The sequence below is a fragment of the Patella vulgata genome, chromosome 7 (genome assembly GCF_932274485.2).
Source record: "Patella vulgata chromosome 7, xgPatVulg1.2, whole genome shotgun sequence".
In the NCBI taxonomy this organism is placed as follows: Eukaryota; Metazoa; Mollusca; class Gastropoda; family Patellidae; genus Patella; species Patella vulgata.
In genome coordinates, this window is record NC_065885.2 from 18,230,779 (window position 1) to 18,240,819 (window position 10,041).

At 34.4% G+C, this 10,041-nt stretch overlaps 1 long non-coding RNA gene across 3 annotated transcripts; it reads left to right on the forward strand.

Moving 5' to 3' along the window:
- The first annotated feature begins 1,768 nt into the window (after positions 1–1,768).
- LOC130013532 (uncharacterized) lies at positions 1,769–9,784 on the forward strand. 3 transcript variants are annotated; one of them, XR_008788710.1, is made up of 4 exons: positions 1,769–3,251; positions 4,175–4,296; positions 6,024–6,174; positions 8,280–9,784. It is a non-coding gene; the product is annotated as an uncharacterized LOC130013532 (long non-coding RNA). The 3 variants fall into 3 exon arrangements; XR_008788708.1 differs by lacking the exon at positions 4,175–4,296; XR_008788709.1 differs by lacking the exon at positions 1,769–3,251 and having other exon boundaries at positions 3,327–4,296.
- The last annotated feature ends 257 nt before the right edge of the window (positions 9,785–10,041 follow it).

A 10,041-nucleotide genomic window follows, 5' to 3' on the forward strand; every position in this document is an offset into this window, starting at 1 on the left:
ATATCCACTTGGCACAGTCATAGCCAACAACATGCTGATCTCCCATGCTAATCCATCTTTGTTGGTGTCAAATTTGATTCTACTATTCAAATATTCTAAATCATGAGTGCAATTTAATTATTCAAAAGGATCAACATTTTAATGGTTTCTGAGTTCATGATTTCACAAATCTTTCATATCAAGATATTGTGCTTGATCTGTTTATTTGTGAATATTTTTTATTTCTTTGAATTAATGCTATTAATGTCCATTAGGAGACAAAAACTGATAAAATACCATTAGTTTAAATTAGAATCGGATAGCAAATACCAACTCTTAAGTTTTGAATAGCCTCTAAAAATTATTCAAATTTTAATATTGCTGTGAGTACTAATTTTGTCTATATACCTTATAGGTCCTCAAGCACCACGATATACAATAGCATCAGTAGGAGAACATCATATCAATATTACCTGGTGGTTAAACCCATATGTTAAATCAGGAACTGTTATATTTGTGGAATATAGAAAATTAGGTATGTATCTGAAATGCTCTGGATCGAAATGCCTTCAAATGAAGGACTATAAAAAGATTTTTTTTCTCTGATGTTCGATGTTCCAATTACAAGACCATGTAGTATTAGAGGACATCAGAGAGAAATATAATAATCTTTTAGATGTGTGATTATTTGATTTTGAAATCTAAAAATATTACCATTAAATTTTATTTAGATGCCCCTGAATGGTTAAAATCAACTGATGAAGTTATTAATAGATGGAAGAATATCACCAACCTTGAAGCTGGTACAACTTATGAAGTACGTGTGGTAGCCACGAACGGAGCACAGAGATCTGAATCTAGTACTGAAGAAGTTACAACCGTAGGCGTAGGTGTGTATTGTCGGTTTCCTTGCTCTTTTAACTTAACTATCATGGATAATATTTTGATAAAACTTTAATTTTTGGGTTTTATTTTGGGGATTATTCCTCTGGTTGGCGCCAGTGTATGAATTTATATTGTATTTTATGTTATTGCCAGCCCAATTAAAATTATTCAACCAGTTATTTTTTTTCGATTATTTACACCAATTGTATAATCGTAACAGAGTTCTTTTTTTCAATTTCAGCTGCGGCCACTGCCCTTATAGCTAATATTGGTTGGTTTATAGGCATGTTATTAGCTGTTATCATAGTAATAGCTATAGCAGTCGCCGTCTATTGTAGTGTTAAAGCAGGCCTTGGCTTTAAACGTGTTGAAACGGAGGATAATCATCATCCTTCCAGTTACTCAGGTATTAGTACATTACTTTACGCTTATTGTTCCGGTTATAAGGTAGTATTAACCCCTCTCTACTTTAGTTTTACTTCATTACATGTCAAATCAAATGCAACAAAAATGAATCCAGCAGCACCCGGCTAAAATTGGATTAAGGGCTATAGGATGTCTCCTGTTTACAATAATAAACAAAGAGCCTTGATTATTGTAGGTACAAACACTGTACGCTATAAATCCTAATCCGTAATAAGAGAAATAAAATCCATATAAGGAAAGAGAAAATGGAGACAATTAACAGATTGTCCAATAATTAATCTATTTTAAGAAACATCAGAGGGTGAAATACCTAAACTACTTATCTTAAATTATACTTTTTATGCTGCGACTGGAAATGTCAAAAACATTTATTAACAATATAACCTATAGTTCTGAGATGTGGATTTCTTAACATACGCAAGTGTAACAATTTTGGTGTAAATCTGATATATTGACATTTTCACCCGATCCGCCTATTATTAGCCTGCTAGTAGTAGAGAGTTGTTAGTCATTTTTAGATGCTCGTAGCAGCGCTAAGGGTGCCTCTGCGCCTCTGGGGGTAAATTGTTAGCCGCTACAGTAACAACTAACAAGGGCAGCCTTTGTTATCTACTATAGTAGCAACTAACAAGGGCCGTATAGTTTTTATTTTCCTAATAAATAAATCGAGACTTGGAAAACTAACTTTATTCCCATTTTCTGGTTATTGACGAAATGTGGACTTATTTAATAAACAACTAAATTACTCATATTTTACTGCGGCCAAAATATTTATGAATAATACTAAAATAGGGATTAAAGATGAGATTTTGTGTAGATAATCAAGGCCCTATCCTATTTATAGGAGGAAACTGTGCGCTGTATGCATATATATTATTATTTAATGAACTTTCTTTTCAGAGGTCCCTATATTCTAATTTCGACAATTATAACATATACACTGTACATTGCATAAACTTCTCTCGAACAGTTCTGAGTCGCTTTTTGATCCACCATTTTATAATTTGCTCCCTTTACTATAGGAGTATTCTTCCCGTCTTAATGGATGTTTTGGTACATTAAAATCTGATCTTATCTATTATCTATTCCAATCGTATTTCTGACTATAGCAGTAACGATTTGTAGGCCTACTAATTTAATAAAAATAAAAAAAACCCACGTAATTTGTCCTTTCGTTTTAAATGTATCGAACGTTAAATTGTTATTCGTAATATCTCTTTTCAATGCTAAAGTATGAAAACATTTGTTAGCTATGTAAATTCATCAAATCAAAAGTTCTAGAAAGATTTGGAATATTCTGATTCTGTAACAAATGTAAATTTATATTTCGGTCATTTTTGAAAATAGTGAGTTACTAGGGATTCGTCGTGGCCTAGATTCCGATTTGACTTTTAATGGAGGTATAACCGTGGCTGTAACAGGGACTTTCTTCTTGTCAAAATTTTATATCGAATGCAGCTAAGTCAATTTATTATGTCACACAATTAATTATTATCTTTAATCCAGTCAAAAACTGGAACTATTTTGCGATATGGTTCCATTTCGAGCGGTGATCTGGTTATGCGACGCGTTTACCCGAATAATTCGCTTTCAGAATCTGATTATTCTGTTACCAATTTAATAATATAATTTAAAAAAAACAAAACTGTTTAGGATTATCTTATTTACGGAAGAGAACGTGTAATGGGTCGAATGTCTCGTCAATACAATATCAGACATTCTGAGATTAATTTGTTTTTATCGTTAGATAAATTTATCGTCTCAAGGAATGAGGCCGAAAGTTTTGAAACTGAATCAATCGGGTTGACTGAAAAAAAAAACAAAAAAAACCCCCTAAGCATGTCGCCACGGCCATGGCATCATTATATCTAACCTTTTATGCTTTTATGAAGTCAAAGAACACGTTGATTTGTTTCGCGACCTATACATAGGCCTACAGTATTTGTTTAAAGACCCAAACGGTAAGTATTTCATATAGTTTATTAATAATTAAATTTTTCTATACATAGCCTACTAGATCTACTTCCTCTCACAGCCAAATGTGTTTAGAACTAAAACTTTGAACTTAAAAGGCCAGGCAAATTTTCTGATTTCATGTAACAATGCGTTGTTATTTATTGTTACTGTTATTAGGGCCTATTATATTAGTTATTTCTTATTATAAGGGCCTGTGTTGAAGAAATTCCCTTACTGAAAAAGAAGACAATGATGCAAAATTAGATATCATTTTTCGATTTTTACAAAATAGATTGAATGTGAAAACAGGACGAAAGCAAAAAGATAGGCAACGTATGACATATTAAATTATTGCGGCTTTAGTTTTAGTCTACTTTTAGACACTTTAGTCTTACTGAGCTGGAAGGAATTAACAGTGTGACCTGCTCTAGTAGTCATTCAGTTGTTTTGTTTCGTAACGGTCACTCACGGACAAAGTCTTCTGTCAATTCCTGTCCGTCCTTATTATTATTAAGCCACAATATGAAAATACAACTCTTTTAGCCATTACCACAGTCTCTGTCTAAGGCTATTTTGGAGTCTTTTCCTTCTATTTTCACTGTATTTCTTTGTTTGCCAAAAGGAATCATTTTCCACAACATTTGATAATAGGCTATATATTGATAATAATCTATCACCATTTTCAAGTGTTTTGAATCACAAAATTCTATTTAAAAAAAGCAAAAAATTTGATTATTATTATTTATGTACAGTTCTATGGATTGCAATTACCAGTGCTGCTTATTACTGAGCGATGTTTCGAGTAGGGAAGCCCAGTCGAAACATCGCTCAGTAATAAGCAGTAATTGTATTCCAGAGAATTGTGACCTGTATATTCCAGTTCAATTACTAAATGCGATTGAAACAATTCAGTATTTTCTTATTGAAGCTTTCCATTTGGACTGACAGGAATGGTCAAAGAATTTTGTCTGCGAGATACAGTTCTGACAGGAATTAGTCATTCAGATGGTACGATAAACAAGTTCCCCTGTACACGGCATGCACGTACCGGTAACTAAAAGAACCTTTTACAGTTTGAAATTGAAATAAGAGTAGGCGGGCAAACCAAAATTTCTTTATACATGTACTAGTACACTGCATGTCAGATATCGGTTTCATTATTCTCTGGTGTGGTTACCCCATGTCAGTGGTGCAGGACAGGGGACCTGACCAGGACAGCTGTCTAGTCATTTGGATGGGACAAAAAACAAGGTCACATGTTCACATTGGCGTGCACGTAAAAGATGCCGTGGCAGTTGGAATTGGATATATAACTTGTAAGAGTAGGTCATAGCGCAGCTGTCCGGGCAAAATTTCACTCATATCATGTGCTCATCTTCATTAACCCAGGCGGAAAAGAACAGTAGGACATTAAACCCAATTTCATTTCATCTCCGTCTTCCATAGCTCGAATAATCCCATTTGGAATTTAATTCCCCAAACAACCTTCAATTGTTGTTTTCTACATTCTACACTAGTGGGATTAGTAGCAGAAAGTATGACAATAAACACCCCATTTCATTTCTTTAGTATAAATTGTCATGTAATTTTGTCCATGCTATCAGTCTATCTATCCATTTCATATAGTTTACGTTTGTGCCTTTTTAGAAATGAAATGAAATGAAATGGAGTTTAACGTCCTACTGTTCTACTCCATACTGGGCTAATGAAGACAGGCATATGCCATACAGTGTGCTATGAGGGGAGATTTTGCCTGGACAGTGGCGCTACGGCCTACTCTTATATTGAATTCCAACTGTCAAGTGATCTTTAACATGCACGTCAATGTGTACATGGGACCTCAGGTTTTTGTACCATCCGAACGACTAGACAGCTGTCCTTGTCAGGCCCTCCATCCTGCTTCACTGACAAGGGGAAACATGGACTGGTAACAATGAGTGAACGAAGGGAGGAGGGTGGCTGGTACATAAGTTTACCTTACATATAAAAAAGAAAAACAGTCCATGGACCCAGTAACTATTCCTAAGCACATGTGTATGTCATTAGTAAGGGAAAGTGAGGTAATGTTAAATATTATGTTAATTTTGGAAATTTAATTTGTAAACAAATTAATCGCCACCCAGATTCTTTCCATAGAAAAAGCTAAGCTTATTATTACTGCACAAAGTTATTAGTAAGGGTTAGATTATCTGTACAAATTTACCAGCACACAAAGACTCTCCTTTTATATTACTGGATTGAATATCGTCTGAACACAAAGGTGGGACCAAATAAACCAGTTTAACAACCCCACCTGTAGCCGTCTTAAAATCTCTGGCTCCAGCTTGCTTTGGGCATGCACAGTACGTAAACTATAGCCTGTTCCTGGCAAAATGACTACATGTGCAACAGCATTTGGTCTTAAATACCCTGCAATTTTGAACTAGTTTGAATATAAGCTTCTGAATAGGCTACCAGAAGGAAATAAACATTTTAAACCCACTTACTTTACAATTTTCTCAAGCTAAAAATAAATTGGGGGGTTAAACTGACCAGAAATAGAACAGACAGATCCAGTTTGTGGCGATTTACAACGTACAAGGACATTGATGCATCTCAGAATAGTTTCTGTAAACTATAGGCCTAAACATGCACAAGGCCTCCAATCTAATTCTGAATTGGCCTTTTGTGTAGTGAAGTGAAGGTTAACCAATGCGGTATTTTTAACTATGTTAGTGTACATGTACATGGCAGTAGCTAAATAATTTTTCACATTATGTTTTATTTATATTTTTTAGAAGTTGATTTGGAGAAAAATAAAGCTCCTTAAGCAGAGAAAAGACACAAGAATGTATTAATGTTGGATGTTTAAGTTGAAAAAATCAAACTAAAGACTTCAGCAGAAGTGAAATGATCCCAAAAAGAACTTAAGGGGGGAATATGTTTCAAGTAATTTCTTTATACTTTCTAATTATGTGCCTTCATTTCAACTTACAGATACATTATGTAAGATTTAGATAGAGAGCTAGCCATTCTTGCTATAATAGTTCGAAAATAGATAATGTAAAATGAATAATATTGAAAATTTCATTCAAATTGCTTTATTGCCAGCGAAGATATTAGAATTTGAAGTTTTGAAAAGACGTGTGCAATAATTGCATCGACCGTACTGGTTGTTCAAAGCTAAGTCTCGCTCCTCCTTTTTAAGATTAAATCAAAATATGGCTGAACTGTTCTAATCTAGCTAATATCAGAGAAATCAGATGACATCAAGAGATGATTAGTTAAACTTACATTATGCAAGAGCTAAATCTGCCTATTGCAGGTCTTTCTTTAGCCTGAAAAGTTATCTAAATTATTAATAAGATATTAATAAACTGATCCAGACCATAATCAACTCTTGATGCCATGGGATGTCTCCGATATTAAATAGATTAGAACGGTTCAGCCGTATTTCGATTTAATTTAGAATTGGAGTATCAAGGCTTAGCTTAAGTAAAGTGGTTGCAATTAATGCACACATCTTGTCAAACTTCAAAGGATCATATCTTCATTCGCAATAGAGTAATTTACAGGAAATTTCAATTTATTCATTTTACATCATCTATTTTCAAACTGTTATAGCAATAATGGCTAGCTCTTTATCTAAATCTTACATAATGTATTTTTAATTAATGTCTAATTAATAATTTAGAAAACATTTCAGGCCTAAAGAAAGACTTGCAATAGGCAGATTTAGCTCATGCATAATGTATGTTTAATGGTTGTTACTGTACAATATACTTCATAAACACCCTACAGGTCAGAATTTCTGTAAGGGTTTGGCTAGTTCGAAGAGTCACCCAACCATCACTTTGTTAACGTTCACTGTGTATTATTTTGTGAATCTTGTATTGTGAACTCTCTAAAAAAAATTATTGTCCCCCGCCTTTCGAAGAAAGCAGGGAACTATTAAAATGGGTTCGTTTGTCTGTCTGTCTGTCCGTCAGTTTGTCTGTCCGTCACACTTTTTGGGACACAATAACTCTCTTTCTAATTGAGGTAGAATATTCAAACTTGGTGACAGTGTAGGTGTTTATTAGGTCAATACCTAATAAAGATGAGTGCAAAGATGAGCATTTTCTGCTTAGGTTAAGTAGAGATAAGCAAATTGATTGAGTGATGAAGCTTGATGTATAATTTCATTACATCAATACCTTGACTATGTTCGATAATGAGCATTTTCTGCTCAGGGTAAGCAGAGCGATAAGCTATTTGATTGGCAGAGATTTTAGAACACAATAACTCTCCTTCTAATTGAGCTAAAATGTTCAAACTTCTTGTAGATGTTTATTAGGTCAATGCCTTGATGGAGTTCGAAGATGAGCACTTTCTGCCTAGGGTAAGCAGAGATAAGCAATTTGATTGGTTGATGCTTTGGGACACGATAACTTTAGTTCTAATTAAGTGAGAGTGATGAAACTTGGTGTATAGTTTCATTACATCAATACCTTGACTAAGTTCGATAATGAGCATGTTCGGGGTAAGCAGAGCGATAAGCAATTTGATTGGTCGAGACTTTGGAACACAATACCTATCATTTTAATTGAGTTAGAATGTTCACACTTGCCGTAGGTGTTTAGAAGATGAGAATCTTCTACTTAGGGTAAGCAGAGATAAGCAATTTGATTGGTTGATGCTTTGGGACACGATAACTTTAGTTCTAATTATGTGAGAGCGATGAAACTCCTAATATATTAATCCAATAAACTGAAATCAAGGCCTGAAATGTATTACTAGATTGTAAAAATGGATAAGTACTGCAAAGTTTAAGCAGTACCTTGTTACAGGAGTATTTCCGGCTGCATGAACGGTCATGTCCTCTGTATTCACTTCACCTGTGTTGTCATTTTTAGATTTAATGGCATTTATATTAATATTGGAGCCCTGGAGAAGACCATCCTGGTTGATTTTCAGGTGATCTATATTGGTTTTATAATTCATGCTGATCATATAATGTGATGGGTTGTGTACTGTATGTAACATAAATTATCTGATCAAATATATCATTGTAGGGAATAATGAAATCTAGAGAAGAATACCAGAAGAAAAATGGTACAGGAGAAATTTCAAGATCTAGATTGGTAAAATGCTTTCTAGATGGAGCTTAGTAAATGCATTTCAAGATTGAGCTTATTAAAAATTGAATTCTAGAAATAGAAACCTTTGATTACCGTGCACCACAAGCTTTTGCTTATGATAATGTCGAATCATTTTGGTGTTGCAGAAATTGCAAAAGAGTGGATGGCGTCATATCTACAAAACAGGAGTTTTCGTGTAAAAGTTAAGAATGATTTCTCCGATGTAAAACATGTAAATTTTTCAGTTCCACAAGGTAGCATCAATGGTCTGATCTACTTTATCTGCTATACCAGTACACTAGCATCCTGCATCAGACACAATCAAACATTAGTTGGCTACGCCGATGACCACAGCTTGTATGACAGTTTTAAAGCCGGAGATCTTGATGCAGAATCTCATATTGCTTCCCGCATATCAGAGTCCTTAGACGACGTTAAAATCTGGATGCTGCATAATCGACTAAAGATGAACGACGAAAAAACTGAGGTTATTATCTTCGGTGGTAGCCGTTAGCTCCACAAGTCTACCATCCACGAATTAAGAGTTGGGGATTCTGTAGTTGGGTCTTCATCCCGTGTTAAATTCCTGGGGATGCATTTGGACGAAAACTTAAACTTAAAGAGTCATTTTGCCCAGAAGACTTGTTGTGCTGCTTCGGCAATGTTCAACTTGCGGAAATTGAGACCGTTTCTTTCGCGAGAATCATCTCTTCAAATTGCCAGTTCTTTAGTTTTCTCCCATATGGATTACAGAAATAGTCTGCTCTGTGGTTTGCCAGCAACTACTCTTCAACCTCTCCAACGAATTCAAAATTTTACTGCAAAGCTAATTCTTGGTGTTAATTACGGCCATAGCTCGACTGGTGCTCTGAAAGAACTTCATATATTGCCAGTTGAAGTCCGATGCCAATTCAAGCTACTGGTACTGGTGTATAAGTGTCTCCACAACCTTGCCCCTGTCTACCTTTCTGAATTATTGCAGTCCCAAACTTCATCATGCAATATGAGATCATCATCAAAAAACATTTATACCCAAGACAAAAAGTAAAACATTTGCAGACAGATCGTTCAATGTGCTAGGACCGCAGCTCTGGAATACCCTTCCAGAAAGTGTGAAACAATGTCAAACTGTAACGGATTTTAAAAAGAAACTCAAAACATATTTTTTTCGTAAAGCATTTCTTTAACGTTTGTGTAAGACTTTGTGAAGCGCCATTGAATGCATGGCAGTAATGTGCACTATATCAAATGTAATATGTTATGTTATGTTATGTTATTACATCGTTTCTTCACAGACAGTTGAGTTGATGATAATGTAACAATAAAGAACTTTTTTCATTGGATCTTATTATTTCATTACAAATTTTGAATGTAAATACATGTAACATTTTGTTTTATATTTTGAAATATTGTATATATTATGGAAAATTGTGATAATTGTTTATTAATTTTGAAATATCTAGACTGTGATTTGGTTTTAATTCATGCATATGTAACGTAATCATTATTGATTAAACTTTGTGAAATAATTAGATCAGTTTTTTACGCCCACATTTTGATGTGGACGTATATTGTTGTCGTCCCTGTCTGTCTGTCCGTCCACGATTTGTTTTTGGGTGGACACGCTACAGGTCACAATTTTAATATAGGTTTATTGTCCAAAGATGTCTGTTTCTTTCGATATTGACATGTATCG